This window comes from Electrona antarctica (genome assembly GCF_951216825.1).
Source record: "Electrona antarctica genome assembly, contig: scaffold_52, whole genome shotgun sequence".
NCBI lineage: Eukaryota > Metazoa > Chordata > Actinopteri > Myctophiformes > Myctophidae > Electrona > Electrona antarctica.
In genome coordinates this window covers 791199-816308 of record NW_027637999.1, presented here as the reverse complement: position 1 = coordinate 816308, position 25110 = coordinate 791199, and positions in this window count along the sequence as shown.

Genomic DNA, 25110 nt, shown 5'->3' with positions numbered 1-25110 from the left:
GACCCCCATTTGAAAAGATAGACCAGGGACCCCCATTTGAAAAGATATACCAGGGACCCCCATTTGAAAAGATAGACCAGGGACCCCCATTTGAAAAGATAGGCCAGGGACCCCCATTTGAAAAGATAGGCCAGGGACCCCCTTTGAAAAGATAGGCCAGGGACCCCCATTAGAAAAGATAGGCCAGGGACCCCCGTTTGAAAAGATAGGCCAGGGACCCCCATTTGAAATGATAGGCCAGGGACCCCCGTTTGAAAAGATAGGCCAGGGACCCCCGTTTGAAAAGATAGGCCAGGGACCCCCGTTTGAAAAGATAGACCAGGGACCCCCATTAGAAAAGATAGGCCAGGGACCCCCATTTGAAAAGATAGGCCAGGGACCCCCATTAGAAAAGATAGGCCAGGGACCCCCATTTGAAAAGATAGGCCAGGGACCCCCGTTTGAAAAGATAGGCCAGGGACCCCCTTTGAAAAGATAGGCCAGGGACCCCCATTAGAAAAGATAGGCCAGGGACCCCCGTTTGAAAAGATAGGCCAGGGACCCCCATTAAAAAGAAAGGCCAGGGACCCCCATTAGAAAAGATAGGCCAGGGACCCCCATTTGAAAAGATAGGCCAGGGACCCCCATTAGAAAAGATAGACCAGGGACCCCCGTTTGAAAAGATAGGCCAGGGACCCCCATTAGAAAAGATAGGCCAGGGACCCCCATTTGAAAAGATATGCCAGGGACCCCCATTTGAAAAGATAGGCCAGGGACCCCCTTTGAAAAGATAGGCCAGGGACCCCCATTAGAAAAGATAGGCCAGGGACCCCCGTTTGAAAAGATAGGCCAGGGACCCCCGTTTGAAAAGATAGGCCAGGGACCCCCGTTTGAAAAGATAGGCCAGGGACCCCCGTTTGAAAAGATAGGCCAGGGACCCCCGTTTGAAAAGATAGGCCAGGGACCCCCATTAGAAAAGATAGGCCAGGGACCCCCATTAGAAAAGATAGGCCAGGGACCCCCATTAGAAAAGATAGGCCAGGGACCCCCATTTGAAAAGATATGCCAGGGACCCCCGTTTGAAAAGATAGGCCAGGGACCCCCGTTTGAAAAGATAGGCCAGGGACCCCCATTTGAAAAGATAGGCCAGGGACCCCCATTTGAAAAGATAGGCCAGGGACCCCCGTTTGAAAAGATAGACCAGGGACCCCCATTAGAAAAGATAGGCCAGGGACCCCCATTTGAAAAGATAGGCCAGGGACCCCCATTAGAAAAGATAGGCCAGGGACCCCCGTTTGAAATGATATACCAGGTACCCCCATTAGAAAAGATAGGCCAGGGACCCCCATTTGAAAAGATAGGCCAGGGACCCCCATTAGAAAAGATAGGCCAGGGACCCCCATTTGAAAAGATAGGCCAGGGACCCCCGTTTGAAAAGATAGGCCAGGGACCCCCGTTTGAAAAGATAGGCCAGGGACCCCCATTAGAAAAGATAGGCCAGGGACCCCCATTTGAAAAGATAGGCCAGGGACCCCCTTTGAAAAGATAGGCCAGGGACCCCCATTAGAAAAGATAGGCCAGGGACCCCCGTTTGAAAAGATAGGCCAGGGACCCCCGTTTGAAAAGATAGGCCAGGGACCCCCGTTTGAAAAGATAGGCCAGGGACCCCCGTTTGAAAAGATAGGCCAGGGACCCCCGTTTGAAAAGATAGGCCAGGGACCCCCGTTTGAAAAGATAGGCCAGGGACCCCCGTTTGAAAAGATAGGCCAGGGACCCCCATTAGAAAAGATAGGCCAGGGACCCCCGTTTGAAAAGATAGGCCAGGGACCCCCGTTTGAAAAGATAGACCAGGGACCCCCATTTGAAAAGATAGGCCAGGGACCCCCATTTGAAAAGAGAGGCCAGGGACCCCCTTTGAAAAGATAGGCCAGGGACCCCCATTAGAAAAGATAGGCCAGGGACCCCCGTTTGAAAAGATAGGCCAGGGACCCCCATTAGAAAAAATAGGCCAGGGACCCCCATTAGAAAAGATAGGCCAGGGACCCCCATTAGAAAAGATAGACCAGGGACCCCCATTTGAAAAGATAGACCAGGGACCCCCATTTGAAAAGATAGACCAGGGACCCCCATTTGAAAAGATAGGCCAGGGACCCCCATTTGAAAAGAGAGGCCAGGGACCCCCTTTGAAAAGATAGGCCAGGGACCCCCATTAGAAAAGATAGGCCAGGGACCCCCGTTTGAAAAGATAGGCCAGGGACCCCCATTAGAAAAGATAGGCCAGGGACCCCCATTAGAAAAGATAGGCCAGGGACCCCCATTAGAAAAGATAGACCAGGGACCCCCATTAGAAAAGATAGACCAGGGACCCCCATTTGAAAAGATAGACCAGGGACCCCCATTTGAAAATATATACCAGGGACCCCCATTTGAAAAGATAGACCAGGGACCCCCATTTGAAAAGATAGGCCAGGGACCCCCATTTGAAAAGATAGGCCAGGGACCCCCTTTGAAAAGATAGGCCAGGGACCCCCATTAGAAAAGATAGGCCAGGGACCCCCGTTTGAAAAGATAGGCCAGGGACCCCTGTTTGAAAAGATAGGCCAGGGACCCCCGTTTGAAAAGATAGGCCAGGGACCCCCGTTTGAAAAGATAGGCCAGGGACCCCCGTTTGAAAAGATAGGCCAGGGACCCCCATTAGAAAAGACAGGCCAGGGACCCCCATTAGAAAAGATAGGCCAGGGACCCCCATTAGAAAAGATAGGCCAGGGACCCCCATTAGAAAAGATAGGCCAGGGACCCCCATTTGAAAAGATATGCCAGGGACCCCCATTTGAAAAGATAGGCCAGGGACCCCCGTTTGAAAAGATAGGCCAGGGACCCCCGTTTGAAAAGATAGGCCAGGGACCCCCGTTTGAAAAGATAGGCCAGGGACCCCCATTTGAAAAGATAGGCCAGGGACCCCCGTTTGAAAAGATAGACCAGGGACCCCCATTAGAAAAGATAGGCCAGGGACCCCCATTTGAAAAGATAGGCCAGGGACCCCCATTAGAAAAGATATGCCAGGGACCCCCATTTGAAAAGATAGGCCAGGGACCCCCGTTTGAAAAGATAGGCCAGGGACCCCCGTTTGAAAAGATAGGCCAGGGACCCCCGTTTGAAAAGATAGGCCAGGGACCCCCATTTGAAAAGATAGGCCAGGGACCCCCGTTTGAAAAGATAGACCAGGGACCCCCATTAGAAAAGATAGGCCAGGGACCCCCATTTGAAAAGATAGGCCAGGGACCCCCATTATAAAAGATAGGCCAGGGACCCCCATTTGAAAAGATAGGCCAGGGACCCCCGTTTGAAAAGATAGGCCAGGGACCCCCGTTTGAAAAGATAGGCCAGGGACCCCCTTTGAAAAGATAGGCCAGGGACCCCCGTTTGAAAAGATAGGCCAGGGACCCCCATTAGAAAAGATAGGCCAGGGACCCCCATTAGAAAAGATAGGCCAGGGACCCCCATTAGAAAAGATAGGCCAGGGACCCCCATTTGAAAAGATAGGCCAGGGACCCCCATTAGAAAAGATAGACCAGGGACCCCCGTTTGAAAAGATAGGCCAGGGACCCCCATTAGAAAAGATAGGCCAGGGACCCCCATTTGAAAAGATAGGCCAGGGACCCCCATTTGAAAAGATAGGCCAGGGACCCCCTTTGAAAAGATAGGCCAGGGACCCCCATTAGAAAAGATAGGCCAGGGACCCCCGTTTGAAAAGATAGGCCAGGGACCCCCGTTTGAAAAGATAGGCCAGGGACCCCCGTTTGAAAAGATAGGCCAGGGACCCCCGTTTGAAAAGATAGGCCAGGGACCCCCATTAGAAAAGATAGGCCAGGGACCCTAACCCTAACCCTAACCCTAACCCCCATTAGAAAAGATAGGCCAGGGACCCCCATTAGAAAAGATAGGCCAGGGACCCCCATTAGAAAAGATAGGCCAGGGACCCCCATTTGAAAAGATAGGCCAGGGACCCCCATTTGAAAAGATAGGCCAGGGACCCCCATTTGAAAAGATAGGCCAGGGACCCCCGTTTGAAAAGATAGGCCAGGGACCCCCATTTGAAAAGATAGGCCAGGGACCCCCATTTGAAAAGATAGGCCAGGGACCCCCGTTTGAAAAGATAGACCAGGGACCCCCATTAGAAAAGATAGGCCAGGGACCCCCATTTGAAAAGATAGGCCAGGGACCCCCATTAGAAAAGATAGGCCAGGGACCCCCATTTGAAAAGATAGGCCAGGGACCCCCGTTTGAAAAGATAGGCCAGGGACCCCCGTTTGAAAAGATAGACCAGGGACCCCCATTTGAAAAGATAGGCCAGGGACCCCCATTTGAAAAGATAGGCCAGGGACCCCCGTTTGAAAAGATAGACCAGGGACCCCCATTAGAAAAGATAGGCCAGGGACCCCCATTTGAAAAGAAAGGCCAGGGACCCCCATTAGAAAAGATAGGCCAGGGACCCCCATTTGAAAAGATAGGCCAGGGACCCCCGTTTGAAAAGATAGGCCAGGGACCCCCTTTGAAAAGATAGGCCAGGGACCCCCATTAGAAAAGATAGGCCAGGGACCCCCGTTTGAAAAGATAGGCCAGGGACCCCCATTAAAAAAGATAGGCCAGGGACCCCCATTAGAAAAGATAGGCCAGGGACCCCCATTTGAAAAGATAGGCCAGGGACCCCCATTAGAAAAGATAGACCAGGGACCCCCGTTTGAAAAGATAGGCCAGGGACCCCCATTAGAAAAGATAGGCCAGGGACCCCCATTTGAAAAGATAGGCCAGGGACCCCCTTTGAAAAGATAGGCCAGGGACCCCCATTAGAAAAGATAGGCCAGGGACCCCCGTTTGAAAAGATAGGCCAGGGACCCCCGTTTGAAAAGATAGGCCAGGGACCCCCGTTTGAAAAGATAGGCCAGGGACCCCCGTTTGAAAAGATAGGCCAGGGACCCCCGTTTGAAAAGATAGGCCAGGGACCCCCATTAGAAAAGATAGGCCAGGGACCCCCATTAGAAAAGATAGGCCAGGGACCCCCATTAGAAAAGATAGGCCAGGGACCCCCATTTGAAAAGATATGCCAGGGACCCCCGTTTGAAAAGATAGGCCAGGGACCCCCGTTTGAAAAGATAGGCCAGGGACCCCCATTTGAAAAGATAGGCCAGGGACCCCCATTTGAAAAGATAGGCCAGGGACCCCCGTTTGAAAAGATAGACCAGGGACCCCCATTAGAAAAGATAGGCCAGGGACCCCCATTTGAAAAGATAGGCCAGGGACCCCCATTAGAAAAGATAGGCCAGGGACCCCCATTTGAAAAGATAGGCCAGGGACCCCCGTTTGAAAAGATAGGCCAGGGACCCCCGTTTGAAAAGATAGACCAGGGACCCCCATTTGAAAAGATAGGCCAGGGACCCCCATTAGAAAAGATAGGCCAGGGACCCACATTAGAAAAGATAGACCAGGGACCCCCATTAGAAAAGATAGACCAGGGACCCCCATTTGAAAAGATAGACCAGGGACCCCCATTTGAAAAGATAGACCAGGGACCCCCATTTGAAAAGATAGACCAGGGACCCCCATTTGAAAAGATAGGCCAGGGACCCCCATTTGAAAAGAGAGGCCAGGGACCCCCTTTGAAAAGATAGGCCAGGGACCCCCATTAGAAAAGATAGGCCAGGGATCCCCGTTTGAAAAGATAGGCCAGGGACCCCCATTAGAAAAAATAGGCCAGGGATCCCCATTAGAAAAGATAGGCCAGGGACCCCCATTAGAAAAGATAGGCCAGGGATCCCCATTAGAAAAGATAGACCAGGGACCCCCATTAGAAAAGATAGACCAGGGACCCCCATTTGAAAAGATAGACCAGGGACCCCCATTTGAAAAGATAGACCAGGGACCCCCATTTGAAAAGATAGACCAGGGACCCCCATTTGAAAAGATAGGCCAGGGACCCCCATTTGAAAAGAGAGGCCAGGGACCCCCTTTGAAAAGATAGGCCAGGGACCCCCATTAGAAAAGATAGGCCAGGGACCCCCGTTTGAAAAGATAGGCCAGGGACCCCCATTAGAAAAGATAGGCCAGGGACCCCCATTTGAAAAGATAGACCCCCTGGTCTATCTTTTCTAATGGGGGTCCCTGGTCTATCTTTTCTAATGGGGACCCCCGTTTGAAAAGATAGGCCAGGGACCCCCGTTTGAAAAGATAGGCCAGGGACCCCCATTTGAAAAGATAGGCCAGGGACCCCCATTTGAAAAGATAGGCCAGGGACCCCCGTTTGAAAAGATAGACCAGGGACCCCCATTAGAAAAGATAGGCCAGGGACCCCCATTTGAAAAGATAGGCCAGGGACCCCCATTAGAAAAGATAGGCCAGGGACCCCCATTTGAAAAGATAGGCCAGGGACCCCCGTTTGAAAAGATAGGCCAGGGACCCCCGTTTGAAAAGATAGACCAGGGACCCCCATTTGAAAAGATAGGCCAGGGACCCCCATTTGAAAAGATAGGCCAGGGACCCCCGTTTGAAAAGATAGACCAGGGACCCCCATTAGAAAAGATAGGCCAGGGACCCCCATTTGAAAAGATAGGCCAGGGACCCCCATTAGAAAAGATAGGCCAGGGACCCCCATTTGAAAAGATAGGCCAGGGACCCCCGTTTGAAAAGATAGGCCAGGGACCCCCTTTGAAAAGATAGGCCAGGGACCCCCATTAGAAAAGATAGGCCAGGGACCCCCGTTTGAAAAGATAGGCCAGGGACCCCCATTAAAAAAGATAGGCCAGGGACCCCCATTAGAAAAGATAGGCCAGGGACCCCCATTTGAAAAGATAGGCCAGGGACCCCCATTAGAAAAGATAGACCAGGGACCCCCGTTTGAAAAGATAGGCCAGGGACCCCCATTAGAAAAGATAGGCCAGGGACCCCCATTTGAAAAGATAGGCCAGGGACCCCCTTTGAAAAGATAGGCCAGGGACCCCCATTAGAAAAGATAGGCCAGGGACCCCCGTTTGAAAAGATAGGCCAGGGACCCCCGTTTGAAAAGATAGGCCAGGGACCCCCGTTTGAAAAGATAGGCCAGGGACCCCCGTTTGAAAAGATAGGCCAGGGACCCCCGTTTGAAAAGATAGGCCAGGGACCCCCATTAGAAAAGATAGGCCAGGGACCCCCATTAGAAAAGATAGGCCAGGGACCCCCATTAGAAAAGATAGGCCAGGGACCCCCATTTGAAAAGATATGCCAGGGACCCCCGTTTGAAAAGATAGGCCAGGGACCCCCGTTTGAAAAGATAGGCCAGGGACCCCCATTTGAAAAGATAGGCCAGGGACCCCCCTTTGAAAAGATAGGCCAGGGACCCCCTTTGAAAAGATAGGCCAGGGACCCCCATTAGAAAAGATAGGCCAGGGACCCCCGTTTGAAAAGATAGGCCAGGGACCCCCGTTTGAAAAGATAGGCCAGGGACCCCCGTTTGAAAAGATAGGCCAGGGACCCCCGTTTGAAAAGATAGGCCAGGGACCCCCGTTTGAAAAGATAGGCCAGGGACCCCCATTAGAAAAGATAGGCCAGGGACCCCCATTAGAAAAGATAGGCCAGGGACCCCCATTAGAAAAGATAGGCCAGGGACCCCCATTAGAAAAGATAGACCAGGGACCCCCATTAGAAAAGATAGACCAGGGACCCCCATTTGAAAAGATAGACCAGGGACCCCCATTTGAAAAGATAGACCAGGGACCCCCATTTGAAAAGATAGGCCAGGGACCCCCGTTTGAAAAGATAGGCCAGGGACCCCCATTAGAAAAAATAGGCCAGGGACCCCCATTAGAAAAGATAGGCCAGGGACCCCCATTAGAAAAGATAGGCCAGGGATCCCCATTAGAAAAGATAGACCAGGGACCCCCATTAGAAAAGATAGACCAGGGACCCCCATTTGAAAAGATAGACCAGGGACCCCCATTTGAAAAGATAGACCAGGGACCCCCATTTGAAAAGATAGACCAGGGACCCCCATTTGAAAAGATAGACCAGGGACCCCCGTTTGAAAAGATAGGCCAGGGACCCCCGTTTGAAAAGATAGGCCAGGGACCCCCATTTGAAAAGATAGGCCAGGGACCCCCATTTGAAAAGATAGGCCAGGGACCCCCGTTTGAAAAGATAGACCAGGGACCCCCATTAGAAAAGATAGGCCAGGGACCCCCATTTGAAAAGATAGGCCAGGGACCCCCATTAGAAAAGATAGGCCAGGGACCCCCATTTGAAAAGATAGGCCAGGGACCCCCGTTTGAAAAGATAGGCCAGGGACCCCCGTTTGAAAAGATAGACCAGGGACCCCCATTTGAAAAGATAGGCCAGGGACCCCCATTTGAAAAGATAGGCCAGGGACCCCCGTTTGAAAAGATAGACCAGGGACCCCCATTAGAAAAGATAGGCCAGGGACCCCCATTTGAAAAGATAGGCCAGGGACCCCCATTAGAAAAGATAGGCCAGGGACCCCCATTTGAAAAGATAGGCCAGGGACCCCCGTTTGAAAAGATAGGCCAGGGACCCCCGTTTGAAAAGATAGGCCAGGGACCCCCGTTTGAAAAGATAGACCAGGGACCCCCATTTGAAAAGATAGGCCAGGGACCCCCATTTGAAAAGATAGGCCAGGGACCCCCGTTTGAAAAGATAGACCAGGGACCCCCATTAGAAAAGATAGGCCAGGGACCCCCATTTGAAAAGATAGGCCAGGGACCCCCATTAGAAAAGATAGGCCAGGGACCCCCATTTGAAAAGATAGGCCAGGGACCCCCGTTTGAAAAGATAGGCCAGGGACCCCCTTTGAAAAGATAGGCCAGGGACCCCCATTAGAAAAGATAGGCCAGGGACCCCCGTTTGAAAAGATAGGCCAGGGACCCCCATTAAAAAAGATAGGCCAGGGACCCCCATTAGAAAAGATAGGCCAGGGACCCCCATTTGAAAAGATAGGCCAGGGACCCCCATTAGAAAAGATAGACCAGGGACCCCCGTTTGAAAAGATAGGCCAGGGACCCCCATTAGAAAAGATAGGCCAGGGACCCCCATTTGAAAAGATAGGCCAGGGACCCCCTTTGAAAAGATAGGCCAGGGACCCCCATTAGAAAAGATAGGCCAGGGACCCCCGTTTGAAAAGATAGGCCAGGGACCCCCGTTTGAAAAGATAGGCCAGGGACCCCCGTTTGAAAAGATAGGCCAGGGACCCCCGTTTGAAAAGATAGGCCAGGGACCCCCGTTTGAAAAGATAGGCCAGGGACCCCCATTAGAAAAGATAGGCCAGGGACCCCCATTAGAAAAGATAGGCCAGGGACCCCCATTAGAAAAGATAGGCCAGGGACCCCCATTTGAAAAGATATGCCAGGGACCCCCGTTTGAAAAGATAGGCCAGGGACCCCCGTTTGAAAAGATAGGCCAGGGACCCCCATTTGAAAAGATAGGCCAGGGACCCCCATTTGAAAAGATAGGCCAGGGACCCCCTTTGAAAAGATAGGCCAGGGACCCCCATTAGAAAAGATAGGCCAGGGACCCCCGTTTGAAAAGATAGGCCAGGGACCCCCGTTTGAAAAGATAGGCCAGGGACCCCCGTTTGAAAAGATAGGCCAGGGACCCCCGTTTGAAAAGATAGGCCAGGGACCCCCGTTTGAAAAGATAGGCCAGGGACCCCCATTAGAAAAGATAGGCCAGGGACCCCCATTAGAAAAGATAGGCCAGGGACCCCCATTAGAAAAGATAGGCCAGGGACCCCCATTAGAAAAGATAGACCAGGGACCCCCATTAGAAAAGATAGACCAGGGACCCCCATTTGAAAAGATAGACCAGGGACCCCCATTTGAAAAGATAGACCAGGGACCCCCATTTGAAAAGATAGGCCAGGGACCCCCGTTTGAAAAGATAGGCCAGGGACCCCCATTAGAAAAAATAGGCCAGGGACCCCCATTAGAAAAGATAGGCCAGGGACCCCCATTAGAAAAGATAGGCCAGGGATCCCCATTAGAAAAGATAGACCAGGGACCCCCATTAGAAAAGATAGACCAGGGACCCCCATTTGAAAAGATAGACCAGGGACCCCCATTTGAAAAGATAGACCAGGGACCCCCATTTGAAAAGATAGACCAGGGACCCCCATTTGAAAAGATAGACCAGGGACCCCCGTTTGAAAAGATAGGCCAGGGACCCCCGTTTGAAAAGATAGGCCAGGGACCCCCGTTTGAAAAGATAGGCCAGGGACCCCCATTTGAAAAGATAGGCCAGGGACCCCCGTTTGAAAAGATAGACCAGGGACCCCCGTTAGAAAAGATAGGCCAGGGACCCCCATTTGAAAAGATAGGCCAGGGACCCCCATTAGAAAAGATAGGCCAGGGACCCCCATTTGAAAAGATAGGCCAGGGACCCCCGTTTGAAAAGATAGGCCAGGGACCCCCGTTTGAAAAGATAGACCAGGGACCCCCATTTGAAAAGATAGGCCAGGGACCCCCATTTGAAAAGATAGGCCAGGGACCCCCGTTTGAAAAGATAGACCAGGGACCCCCATTAGAAAAGATAGGCCAGGGACCCCCATTTGAAAAGATAGGCCAGGGACCCCCATTAGAAAAGATAGGCCAGGGACCCCCATTTGAAAAGATAGGCCAGGGACCCCCGTTTGAAAAGATAGGCCAGGGACCCCCTTTGAAAAGATAGGCCAGGGACCCCCATTAGAAAAGATAGGCCAGGGACCCCCGTTTGAAAAGATAGGCCAGGGACCCCCATTAAAAAAGATAGGCCAGGGACCCCCATTAGAAAAGATAGGCCAGGGACCCCCATTTGAAAAGATAGGCCAGGGACCCCCATTAGAAAAGATAGACCAGGGACCCCCGTTTGAAAAGATAGGCCAGGGACCCCCATTAGAAAAGATAGGCCAGGGACCCCCATTTGAAAAGATAGGCCAGGGACCCCCTTTGAAAAGATAGGCCAGGGACCCCCATTAGAAAAGATAGGCCAGGGACCCCCGTTTGAAAAGATAGGCCAGGGACCCCCGTTTGAAAAGATAGGCCAGGGACCCCCGTTTGAAAAGATAGGCCAGGGACCCCCGTTTGAAAAGATAGGCCAGGGACCCCCATTAGAAAAGATAGGCCAGGGACCCCCATTAGAAAAGATAGGCCAGGGACCCCCATTAGAAAAGATAGGCCAGGGACCCCCATTTGAAAAGATATGCCAGGGACCCCCGTTTGAAAAGATAGGCCAGGGACCCCCGTTTGAAAAGATAGGCCAGGGACCCCCATTAGAAAAGATAGGCCAGGGACCCCCGTTTGAAAAGATAGGCCAGGGACCCCCGTTTGAAAAGATAGGCCAGGGACCCCCGTTTGAAAAGATAGGCCAGGGACCCCCGTTTGAAAAGATATGCCAGGGACCCCCGTTTGAAAAGATAGGCCAGGGACCCCCGTTTGAAAAGATAGGCCAGGGACCCCCATTTGAAAAGATAGGCCAGGGACCCCCATTTGAAAAGATAGGCCAGGGACCCCCATTTGAAAAGAGAGGCCAGGGACCCCCATTTGAAAAGATAGACCAGGGACCCCCATTTGAAAAGATAGACCAGGGACCCCCATTTGAAAAGATAGGCCAGGGACCCCCATTTGAAAAGAGAGGCCAGGGACCCCCTTTGAAAAGATAGGCCAGGGACCCCCATTAGAAAAGATAGGCCAGGGACCCCCGTTTGAAAAGATAGGCCAGGGACCCCCATTAGAAAAGATAGGCCAGGGACCCCCATTAGAAAAGATAGGCCAGGGACCCCCATTAGAAAAGATAGACCAGGGACCCCCATTAGAAAAGATAGACCAGGGACCCCCATTTGAAAAGATAGACCAGGGACCCCCATTTGAAAAGATAGACCAGGGACCCCCATTTGAAAAGATAGGCCAGGGACCCCCGTTTGAAAAGATAGGCCAGGGACCCCCATTAGAAAAAATAGGCCAGGGACCCCCATTAGAAAAGATAGGCCAGGGACCCCCATTAGAAAAGATAGGCCAGGGATCCCCATTAGAAAAGATAGACCAGGGACCCCCATTAGAAAAGATAGACCAGGGACCCCCATTTGAAAAGATAGACCAGGGACCCCCATTTGAAAAGATAGACCAGGGACCCCCATTTGAAAAGATAGACCAGGGACCCCCATTTGAAAAGATAGACCAGGGACCCCCATTTGAAAAGATAGGCCAGGGACCCCCATTTGAAAAGAGAGGCCAGGGACCCCCTTTGAAAAGATAGGCCAGGGACCCCCATTAGAAAAGATAGGCCAGGGACCCCCATTAGAAAAGATAGGCCAGGGACCCCCGTTTGAAAAGATAGGCCAGGGACCCCCATTAGAAAAAATAGGCCAGGGACCCCCATTAGAAAAGATAGGCCAGGGACCCCCATTAGAAAAGATAAGCCAGGGATCCCCATTAGAAAAGATAGACCAGGGACCCCCATTAGAAAAGATAGACCAGGGACCCCCATTTGAAAAGATAGACCAGGGACCCCCATTTGAAAAGATAGACCAGGGACCCCCATTTGAAAAGATAGACCAGGGACCCCCATTTGAAAAGATAGGCCAGGGACCCCCATTTGAAAAGAGAGGCCAGGGACCCCCTTTGAAAAGATAGGCCAGGGACCCCCATTAGAAAAGATAGGCCAGGGACCCCCGTTTGAAAAGATAGGCCAGGGACCCCCATTAGAAAAGATAGGCCAGGGACCCCCATTAGAAAAGATAGGCCAGGGACCCCCATTAGAAAAGATAGGCCAGGGACCCCCATTAGAAAAGATAGACCAGGGACCCCCATTAGAAAAGATAGACCAGGGACCCCCATTTGAAAAGATAGACCAGGGACCCCCATTTGAAAAGATATACCAGGGACCCCCATTTGAAAAGATAGACCAGGGACCCCCATTTGAAAAGATAGGCCAGGGACCCCCGTTTGAAAAGATAGGCCAGGGACCCCCATTAGAAAAAATAGGCCAGGGACCCCCATTAGAAAAGATAGGCCAGGGACCCCCATTAGAAAAGATAGGCCAGGGATCCCCATTAGAAAAGATAGACCAGGGACCCCCATTAGAAAAGATAGACCAGGGACCCCCATTTGAAAAGATAGACCAGGGACCCCCATTTGAAAAGATAGACCAGGGACCCCCATTTGAAAAGATAGACCAGGGACCCCCATTTGAAAAGATAGGCCAGGGACCCCCATTTGAAAAGAGAAGATAGGCCAGGGACCCCCATTAGAAAAGATAGGCCAGGGACCCCCGTTTGAAAAGATAGGCCAGGGACCCCCATTAGAAAAGATAGGCCAGGGACCCCCATTAGAAAAGATAGGCCAGGGACCCCCATTAGAAAAGATAGGCCAGGGACCCCCATTAGAAAAGATAGACCAGGGACCCCCATTAGAAAAGATAGACCAGGGACCCCCATTTGAAAAGATAGACCAGGGACCCCCATTTGAAAAGATATACCAGGGACCCCCATTTGAAAAGATAGACCAGGGACCCCCATTTGAAAAGATAGGCCAGGGACCCCCATTTGAAAAGATAGGCCAGGGACCCCCTTTGAAAAGATAGGCCAGGGACCCCCATTAGAAAAGATAGGCCAGGGACCCCCGTTTGAAAAGATAGGCCAGGGACCCCTGTTTGAAAAGATAGGCCAGGGACCCCCGTTTGAAAAGATAGGCCAGGGACCCCCGTTTGAAAAGATAGGCCAGGGACCCCCGTTTGAAAAGATAGGCCAGGGACCCCCATTAGAAAAGATAGGCCAGGGACCCCCATTAGAAAAGATAGGCCAGGGACCCCCATTAGAAAAGATAGGCCAGGGACCCCCATTAGAAAAGATAGGCCAGGGACCCCCATTAGAAAAGATAGGCCAGGGACCCCCATTTGAAAAGATATGCCAGGGACCCCCATTTGAAAAGATAGGCCAGGGACCCCCATTTGAAAAGATAGGCCAGGGACCCCCATTTGAAAAGATAGGCCAGGGACCCCCGTTTGAAAAGATAGGCCAGGGACCCCCGTTTGAAAAGATAGGCCAGGGACCCCCGTTTGAAAAGATAGGCCAGGGACCCCCATTTGAAAAGATAGGCCAGGGACCCCCGTTTGAAAAGATAGACCAGGGACCCCCATTAGAAAAGATAGGCCAGGGACCCCCATTTGAAAAGATAGGCCAGGGACCCCCATTAGAAAAGATAGGCCAGGGACCCCCATTTGAAAAGATAGGCCAGGGACCCCCATTTGAAAAGATAGGCCAGGGACCCCCATTTGAAAAGATAGGCCAGGGACCCCCTTTGAAAAGATAGGCCAGGGACCCCCATTAGAAAAGATAGGCCAGGGACCCCCGTTTGAAAAGATAGGCCAGGGACCCCCGTTTGAAAAGATAGGCCAGGGACCCCCGTTTGAAAAGATAGGCCAGGGACCCCCGTTTGAAAAGATAGGCCAGGGACCCCCGTTTGAAAAGATAGGCCAGGGACCCCCATTAGAAAAGATAGGCCAGGGACCCCCATTAGAAAAGATAGGCCAGGGACCCCCATTAGAAAAGATAGGCCAGGGACCCCCATTTGAAAAGATAGGCCAGGGACCCCCATTTGAAAAGATAGGCCAGGGACCCCCATTTGAAAAGATAGGCCAGGGACCCCCGTTTGAAAAGATAGGCCAGGGACCCCCGTTTGAAAAGATAGGCCAGGGACCCCCATTAGAAAAGATAGGCCAGGGACCCCCATTAGAAAAGATAGGCCAGGGACCCCCATTAGAAAAGATAGGCCAGGGACCCCCATTTGAAAAGATAGGCCAGGGACCCCCATTAGAAAAGATAGACCAGGGACCCCCGTTTGAAAAGATAGGCCAGGGACCCCCATTAGAAAAGATAGGCCAGGGACCCCCGTTTGAAAAGATAGGCCAGGGACCCCCATTTGAAAAGATAGGCCAGGGACCCCCTTTGAAAAGATAGGCCAGGGACCCCCATTAGAAAAGATAGGCCAGGGACCCCCGTTTGAAAAGATAGGCCAGGGACCCCCGTTTGAAAAGATAGGCCAGGGACCCCCGTTTGAAAAGATAGGCCAGGGACCCCCGTTTGAAAAGATAGGCCAGGGACCCCCGTTTGAAAAGATAGGCCAGGGACCCCCTTTAGAAAAGATAGGCCAGGGACCCCCATTAGAAAAGATAGGCCAGGGACCCCCATTAGAAAAGATAGGCCAGGGACCCCCATTAGAAAAGATAGGCCAGGGACCCCCATTTGAAAAGATAGGCCAGGGACCCCCATTTGAAAAGATAGGCCAGGGACCCCCATTTGAAAAGATAGGCCAGGGACCCCCATTTGAAAAGATAGGCCAGGGACCCCCATTTGAAAAGATAGGCCAGGGACCCCCGTTTGAAAAGATAGACCAGGGACCCCCATTTGAAAAGATAGGCCAGGGACCCACATTTGAAAAGATAGGCCAGGGACCCCCGTTTGAAAAGATAGACCAGGGACCCCCATTAGAAAAGATAGGCCAGGGACCCCCATTTGAAAAGATAGGCCAGGGACCCCCATTTGAAAAGATAGGCCAGGGACCCCCATTTGAAAAGATAGGCCAGGGACCCCCATTTGAAAAGATAGACCAGGGACCCCCGTTTGAAAAGATAGGCCAGGGACCCCCATTAGAAAAGATAGGCCAGGGACCCCCATTTGAAAAGATAGGCCAGGGACCCCCATTTGAAAAGATAGGCCAGGGACCCCCTTTGAAAAGATAGGCCAGGGACCCCCATTAGAAAAGATAGGCCAGGGACCCCCGTTTGAAAAGATAAGCCAGGGACCCCCGTTTGAAAAGATAGGCGAGGGACCCCCGTTTGAAAAGATAGGCCAGGGACCCCCGTTTGAAAAGATAGGCCAGGGACCCCCATTAGAAAAGATAGGCCAGGGACCCCCATTAGAAAAGATAGGCCAGGGACCCCCATTAGAAAAGATAGGCCAGGGACCCCCATTTGAAAAGATAGGCCAGGGACCCCCATTTGAAAAGATAGGCCAGGGACCCCCATTTGAAAAGATAGGCCAGGGACCCCCATTTGAAAAGATAGGCCAGGGACCCCCGTTTGAAAAGATAGGCCAGGGACCCCCGTTTGAAAAGATAGGCCAGGGACCCCCATTTGAAAAGATAGGCCAGGGACCCCCATTTGAAAAGATAGGCCAGGGACCCCCGTTAGAAAAGATAGACCAGGGACCCCCATTAGAAAAGATAGGCCAGTGACCCCCATTTGAAAAGATAGGCCAGGGACCCCCATTAGAAAATATAGGCCAGGGACCCCCATTTGAAAAGATAGGCCAGGGACCCCCGTTTGAAAAGATAGGCCAGGGACCCCCGTTTGAAAAGATAGACCAGGGACCCCCATTTGAAAAGATAGGCCAGGGACCCACATTTGAAAAGATAGGCCAGGGACCCCCGTTTGAAAAGATAGACCAGGGACCCCCATTAGAAAAGATAGGCCAGGGACCCCCATTTGAAAAGATAGGCCAGGGACCCGTTTGAAAGGATAGGCCAGGGACCCCCATTTGAAAAGATAGGCCAGGGACCCCCGTTTGAAAAGATAGGCCAGGGACCCCCGTTTGAAAAGATAGGCCAGGGACCCCCGTTTGAAAAGATAGGCCAGGGACCCCCATTTGAAAAGATAGGCCAGGGACCCCCATTTGAAAAGATAGGCCAGGGACCCCCGTTTGAAAAGATAGACCAGGGACCCCCATTAGAAAAGATAGGCCAGGGACCCCCATTTGAAAAGATAGGCCAGGGACCCCCATTAGAAAAGATAGGCCAGGGACCCCCATTTGAAAAGATAGGCCAGGGACCCCCGTTTGAAAAGATAGGCCAGGGACCCCCGTTTGAAAAGATAGACCAGGGACCCCCATTTGAAAAGATAGGCCAGGGACCCACATTTGAAAAGATAGGCCAGGGACCCCCGTTTGAAAAGATAGACCAGGGACCCCCATTAGAAAAGATAGGCCAGGGACCCCCATTTGAAAAGATAGGCCAGGGACCCCCATTTGAAAAGATAGGCCAGGGACCCCCATTTGAAAAGATAGGCCAGGGACCCCCATTTGAAAAGATAGACCAGGGACCCCCGTTTGAAAAGATAGGCCAGGGACCCCCATTAGAAAAGATAGGCCAGGGACCCCCATTTGAAAAGATAGGCCAGGGACCCCCATTTGAAAAGATAGGCCAGGGACCCCCTTTGAAAAGATAGGCCAGGGACCCCCATTAGAAAAGATAGGCCAGGGACCCCCGTTTGAAAAGATAGGCCAGGGACCCCCGTTTGAAAAGATAGGCCAGGGACCCCCGTTTGAAAAGATAGGCCAGGGACCCCCATTAGAAAAGATAGGCCAGGGACCCCCATTTGAAAAGATAGGCCAGGGACCCCCATTTGAAAAGATAGGCCAGGGACCCCCATTTGAAAAGATAGGCCAGGGACCCCCATTTGAAAAGATAGGCCAGGGACCCCCGTTTGAAAAGATAGGCCAGGGACCCCCGTTTGAAAAGATAGGCCAGGGACCCCCATTTGAAAAGATAGGCCAGGGACCCCCATTTGAAAAGATAGGCCAGGGACCCCCGTTTGAAAAGATAGACCAGGGACCCCCATTAGAAAAGATAGGCCAGTGACCCCCATTTGAAAAGATAGGCCAGGGACCCCCATTAGAAAAGATAGGCCAGGGACCCCCATTTGAAAAGATAGGCCAGGGACCCCCGTTTGAAAAGATAGGCCAGGGACCCCCGTTTGAAAAGATAGACCAGGGACCCCCATTTGAAAAGATAGGCCAGGGACCCACATTTGAAAAGATAGGCCAGGGACCCCCGTTTGAAAAGATAGACCAGGGACCCCCATTAGAAAAGATAGGCCAGGGACCCCCATTTGAAAAGATAGGCCAGGGACCCGTTTGAAAGGATAGGCCAGGGACCCCGTTTGAAAAGATAGGCCAGGGACCCCCTTTGAAAAGATAGGCCAGGGACCCCGTTTGAAAAGATAGGCCAGGGACCCCCTTTGAAAAGATAGGCCAGGGACCCCCATTTGAAAAGATAGGCCAGGGACCCCGTTTGAAAAGATAGGCCAGGGACCCCCATTTGAAGAGATATGCCAGGGACCCCTGTTTGAAAGGATAGGCCAGGGACCCCCGTTTGAAAAGATAGGCCAGGGACCCCCATTTGAAAAGATAGGCCAGGGACCCCGTTTGAAAAGATAGGCAAGGGACCCCGTTTGAAAAGATAGGCCAGGGACCCCCGTTTGAAAAGATAGGCCAGGGACCCCGTTTGAAAAGATAGGCCAGGGACCCCCGTTTGAAAAGATAGGCCACGGACCCCAATTTGAAAAGATAGGCCAGGGACCCCCGTTTGAAAAGATAGGCCAGGGACCCCCATTTGAAAAGATAGGCCAGGGACCCCCATTTGAAAAGATATGCCAGGGACCCCCATTTGAAAAGAGAGGCCAGGGACCCCCTTTGAAAAGATAGGCCAGGGACCCCCATTAGAGAAGATAGGCCAGGGACACCCGTTTGAAAAGATAGGCCAGGGACCCCCATTTGAAAAGATAGGCCAGGGACCCCCGTTTGAAAAGATAGGCCAGGGACCCCCGTTTGAAAAGATAGGCCAGGGACCCCCATTAGAAAAGATAGGCCAGGGACCCCCATTAGAAAAGATAGGCCAGGGACCCCCATTAGAAAAGATAGGCCAGGGACCCCCATTTGAAAAGATAGGCCAGGGACCCCCATTAGAAAAGATAGACCAGGGACCCCCGTTTGAAAAGATAGGCCAGGGACCCCCATTAGAAAAGATAGGCCAGGGACCCCCGTTTGAAAAGATAGGCCAGGGACCCCCATTTGAAAAGATAGGCCAGGGACCCCCTTTGAAAAGATAGGCCAGGGACCCCCATTAGAAAAGATAGGCCAGGGACCCCCGTTTGAAAAGATAGGCCAGGGACCCCCGTTTGAAAAGATAGGCCAGGGACCCCCGTTTGAAAAGATAGGCCAGGGACCCCCGTTTGAAAAGATAGGCCAGGGACCCCCGTTTGAAAAGATAGGCCAGGGACCCCCTTTAGAAAAGATAGGCCAGGGACCCCCATTAGAAAAGATAGGCCAGGGACCCCCATTAGAAAAGATAGGCCAGGGACCCCCATTAGAAAAGATAGGCCAGGGACCCCCATTAGAAAAGATAGGCCAGGGACCCCCATTTGAAAAGATAGGCCAGGGACCCCCATTTGAAAAGATAGGCCAGGGACCCCCATTTGAAAAGATAGGCCAGGGACCCCCATTTGAAAAGATAGGCCAGGGACCCCCATTTGAAAAGATAGGCCAGGGACCCCCATTAGAAAAGATAGGCCAGGGACCCCCATTTGAAAAGATAGGCCAGGGACCCCCGTTTGAAAAGATAGGCCAGGGACCCCCGTTTGAAAAGATAGACCAGGGACCCCCATTTGAAAAGATAGGCCAGGGACCCACATTTGAAAAGATAGGCCAGGGACCCCCGTTTGAAAAGATAGACCAGGGACCCCCATTAGAAAAGATAGGCCAGGGACCCCCATTTGAAAAGATAGGCCAGGGACCCCCATTTGAAAAGATAGGCCAGGGACCCCCATTTGAAAAGATAGACCAGGGACCCCCGTTTGAAAAGATAGGCCAGGGACCCCCATTAGAAAAGATAGGCCAGGGACCCCCATTTGAAAAGATAGGCCAGGGACCCCCATTTGAAAAGATAGGCCAGGGACCCCCTTTGAAAAGATAGGCCAGGGACCCCCATTAGAAAAGATAGGCCAGGGACCCCCGTTTGAAAAGATAAGCCAGGGACCCCCGTTTGAAAAGATAGGCCAGGGACCCCCGTTTGAAAAGATAGGCCAGGGACCCCCGTTTGAAAAGATAGGCCAGGGACCCCCATTAGAAAAGATAGGCCAGGGACCCCCATTAGAAAAGATAGGCCAGGGACCCCCATTAGAAAAGATAGGCCAGGGACCCCCATTAGAAAAGATAGGCCAGGGACCCCCATTTGAAAAGATAGGCCAGGGACCCCCATTTGAAAAGATAGGCCAGGGACCCCCATTTGAAAAGATAGGCCAGGGACCCCCATTTGAAAAGATAGGCCAGGGACCCCCGTTTGAAAAGATAGGCCAGGGACCCCCGTTTGAAAAGATAGGCCAGGGACCCCCATTTGAAAAGATAGGCCAGGGACCCCCATTTGAAAAGATAGGCCAGGGACCCCCGTTTGAAAAGATAGACCAGGGACCCCCATTAGAAAAGATAGGCCAGTGACCCCCATTTGAAAAGATAGGCCAGGGACCCCCATTAGAAAATATAGGCCAGGGACCCCCATTTGAAAAGATAGGCCAGGGACCCCCGTTTGAAAAGATAGGCCAGGGACCCCCGTTTGAAAAGATAGACCAGGGACCCCCATTTGAAAAGATAGGCCAGGGACCCACATTTGAAAAGATAGGCCAGGGACCCCTGTTTGAAAAGATAGACCAGGGACCCCCATTAGAAAAGATAGGCCAGGGACCCCCATTTGAAAAGATAGGCCAGGGACCCGTTTGAAAGGATAGGCCAGGGACCCCCATTTGAAAAGATAGGCCAGGGACCCCCGTTTGAAAAGATAGGCCAGGGACCCCCGTTTGAAAAGATAGGCCAGGGACCCCCGTTTGAAAAGATAGGCCAGGGACCCCCATTTGAAAAGATAGGCCAGGGACCCCCATTTGAAAAGATAGGCCAGGGACCCCCGTTTGAAAAGATAGACCAGGGACCCCCATTAGAAAAGATAGGCCAGGGACCCCCATTTGAAAAGATAGGCCAGGGACCCCCGTTTGAAAAGATAGACCAGGGACCCCCATTAGAAAAGATAGGCCAGTGACCCCCATTTGAAAAGATAGGCCAGGGACCCCCATTAGAAAATATAGGCCAGGGACCCCCATTTGAAAAGATAGGCCAGGGACCCCCGTTTGAAAAGATAGGCCAGGGACCCCCGTTTGAAAAGATAGACCAGGGACCCCCATTTGAAAAGATAGGCCAGGGACCCACATTTGAAAAGATAGGCCAGGGACCCCTGTTTGAAAAGATAGGCCAGGGACCCCGTTTGAAAAGATAGGCCAGGGACCCCCGTTTGAAAAGATAGGCCACGGACCCCAATTTGAAAAGATAGGCCAGGGACCCCCGTTTGAAAAGATAGGCCAGGGACCCCCATTTGAAAAGATAGGCCAGGGACCCCCATTTGAAAAGATATGCCAGGGACCCCCATTTGAAAAGAGAGGCCAGGGACCCCCTTTGAAAAGATAGGCCAGGGACCCCCATTAGAGAAGATAGGCCAGGGACACCCGTTTGAAAAGATAGGCCAGGGACCCCCATTTGAAAAGATAGGCCAGGGACCCCCGTTTGAAAAGATAGGCCAGGGACCCCCGTTTGAAAAGATAGGCCAGGGACCCCCATTAGAAAAGATAGGCCAGGGACCCCCATTAGAAAAGATAGGCCAGGGACCCCCATTAGAAAAGATAGGCCAGGGACCCCCATTTGAAAAGATAGGCCAGGGACCCCCATTAGAAAAGATAGACCAGGGACCCCCGTTTGAAAAGATAGGCCAGGGACCCCCATTAGAAAAGATAGGCCAGGGACCCCCGTTTGAAAAGATAGGCCAGGGACCCCCATTTGAAAAGATAGGCCAGGGACCCCCTTTGAAAAGATAGGCCAGGGACCCCCATTAGAAAAGATAGGCCAGGGACCCCCGTTTGAAAAGATAGGCCAGGGACCCCCGTTTGAAAAGATAGGCCAGGGACCCCCGTTTGAAAAGATAGGCCAGGGACCCCCGTTTGAAAAGATAGGCCAGGGACCCCCGTTTGAAAAGATAGGCCAGGGACCCCCTTTAGAAAAGATAGGCCAGGGACCCCCATTAGAAAAGATAGGCCAGGGACCCCCATTAGAAAAGATAGGCCAGGGACCCCCATTAGAAAAGATAGGCCAGGGACCCCCATTAGAAAAGATAGGCCAGGGACCCCCATTTGAAAAGATAGGCCAGGGACCCCCATTTGAAAAGATAGGCCAGGGACCCCCATTTGAAAAGATAGGCCAGGGACCCCCATTTGAAAAGATAGGCCAGGGACCCCCATTTGAAAAGATAGGCCAGGGACCCCCATTAGAAAAGATAGGCCAGGGACCCCCATTTGAAAAGATAGGCCAGGGACCCCCGTTTGAAAAGATAGGCCAGGGACCCCCGTTTGAAAAGATAGACCAGGGACCCCCATTTGAAAAGATAGGCCAGGGACCCACATTTGAAAAGATAGGCCAGGGACCCCCGTTTGAAAAGATAGACCAGGGACCCCCATTAGAAAAGATAGGCCAGGGACCCCCATTTGAAAAGATAGGCCAGGGACCCCCATTTGAAAAGATAGGCCAGGGACCCCCATTTGAAAAGATAGACCAGGGACCCCCGTTTGAAAAGATAGGCCAGGGACCCCCATTAGAAAAGATAGGCCAGGGACCCCCATTTGAAAAGATAGGCCAGGGACCCCCATTTGAAAAGATAGGCCAGGGACCCCCTTTGAAAAGATAGGCCAGGGACCCCCATTAGAAAAGATAGGCCAGGGACCCCCGTTTGAAAAGATAAGCCAGGGACCCCCGTTTGAAAAGATAGGCCAGGGACCCCCGTTTGAAAAGATAGGCCAGGGACCCCCGTTTGAAAAGATAGGCCAGGGACCCCCATTAGAAAAGATAGGCCAGGGACCCCCATTAGAAAAGATAGGCCAGGGACCCCCATTAGAAAAGATAGGCCAGGGACCCCCATTAGAAAAGATAGGCCAGGGACCCCCATTTGAAAAGATAGGCCAGGGACCCCCATTTGAAAAGATAGGCCAGGGACCCCCATTTGAAAAGATAGGCCAGGGACCCCCATTTGAAAAGATAGGCCAGGGACCCCCGTTTGAAAAGATAGGCCAGGGACCCCCGTTTGAAAAGATAGGCCAGGGACCCCCATTTGAAAAGATAGGCCAGGGACCCCCATTTGAAAAGATAGGCCAGGGACCCCCGTTTGAAAAGATAGACCAGGGACCCCCATTAGAAAAGATAGGCCAGTGACCCCCATTTGAAAAGATAGGCCAGGGACCCCCATTAGAAAATATAGGCCAGGGACCCCCATTTGAAAAGATAGGCCAGGGACCCCCGTTTGAAAAGATAGGCCAGGGACCCCCGTTTGAAAAGATAGACCAGGGACCCCCATTTGAAAAGATAGGCCAGGGACCCACATTTGAAAAGATAGGCCAGGGACCCCTGTTTGAAAAGATAGACCAGGGACCCCCATTAGAAAAGATAGGCCAGGGACCCCCATTTGAAAAGATAGGCCAGGGACCCGTTTGAAAGGATAGGCCAGGGACCCCCATTTGAAAAGATAGGCCAGGGACCCCCGTTTGAAAAGATAGGCCAGGGACCCCCGTTTGAAAAGATAGGCCAGGGACCCCCGTTTGAAAAGATAGGCCAGGGACCCCCATTTGAAAAGATAGGCCAGGGACCCCCATTTGAAAAGATAGGCCAGGGACCCCCGTTTGAAAAGATAGACCAGGGACCCCCATTAGAAAAGATAGGCCAGGGACCCCCATTTGAAAAGATAGGCCAGGGACCCCCATTAGAAAAGATAGGCCAGGGACCCCCATTTGAAAAGATAGGCCAGGGACCCCCGTTTGAAAAGATAGGCCAGGGACCCCCGTTTGAAAAGATAGACCAGGGACCCCCATTTGAAAAGATAGGCCAGGGACCCACATTTGAAAAGATAGGCCAGGGACCCCCGTTTGAAAAGATAGACCAGGGACCCCCATTAGAAAAGATAGGCCAGGGACCCCCATTTGAAAAGATAGGCCAGGGACCCCCATTTGAAAAGATAGGCCAGGGACCCCCATTTGAAAAGATAGGCCAGGGACCCCCATTTGAAAAGATAGACCAGGGACCCCCGTTTGAAAAGATAGGCCAGGGACCCCCATTAGAAAAGATAGGCCAGGGACCCCCATTTGAAAAGATAGGCCAGGGACCCCCATTTGAAAAGATAGGCCAGGGACCCCCTTTGAAAAGATAGGCCAGGGACCCCCATTAGAAAAGATAGGCCAGGGACCCCCGTTTGAAAAGATAGGCCAGGGACCCCCGTTTGAAAAGATAGGCCAGGGACCCCCGTTTGAAAAGATAGGCCAGGGACCCCCGTTTGAAAAGATAGGCCAGGGACCCCCGTTTGAAAAGATAGGCCAGGGACCCCCATTAGAAAAGATAGGCCAGGGACCCCCATTTGAAAAGATAGGCCAGGGACCCCCATTTGAAAAGATAGGCCAGGGACCCCCATTTGAAAAGATAGGCCAGGGACCCCCATTTGAAAAGATAGGCCAGGGACCCCCGTTTGAAAAGATAGGCCAGGGACCCCCGTTTGAAAAGATAGGCCAGGGACCCCCATTTGAAAAGATAGGCCAGGGACCCCCATTTGAAAAGATAGGCCAGGGACCCCCGTTTGAAAAGATAGACCAGGGACCCCCATTAGAAAAGATAGGCCAGTGACCCCCATTTGAAAAGATAGGCCAGGGACCCCCATTAGAAAAGATAGGCCAGGGACCCCCATTTGAAAAGATAGGCCAGGGACCCCCGTTTGAAAAGATAGGCCAGGGACCCCCGTTTGAAAAGATAGACCAGGGACCCCCATTTGAAAAGATAGGCCAGGGACCCACATTTGAAAAGATAGGCCAGGGACCCCCGTTTGAAAAGATAGACCAGGGACCCCCATTAGAAAAGATAGGCCAGGGACCCCCATTTGAAAAGATAGGCCAGGGACCCGTTTGAAAGGATAGGCCAGGGACCCCGTTTGAAAAGATAGGCCAGGGACCCCCTTTGAAAAGATAGGCCAGGGACCCCGTTTGAAAAGATAGGCCAGGGACCCCCTTTGAAAAGATAGGCCAGGGACCCCCATTTGAAAAGATAGGCCAGGGACCCCGTTTGAAAAGATAGGCCAGGGACCCCCATTTGAAGAGATATGCCAGGGACCCCTGTTTGAAAGGATAGGCCAGGGACCCCCGTTTGAAAAGATAGGCCAGGGACCCCCTTTTGAAAAGATAGGCCAGGGACCCCGTTTGAAAAGATAGGCCAGGGACCCCGTTTGA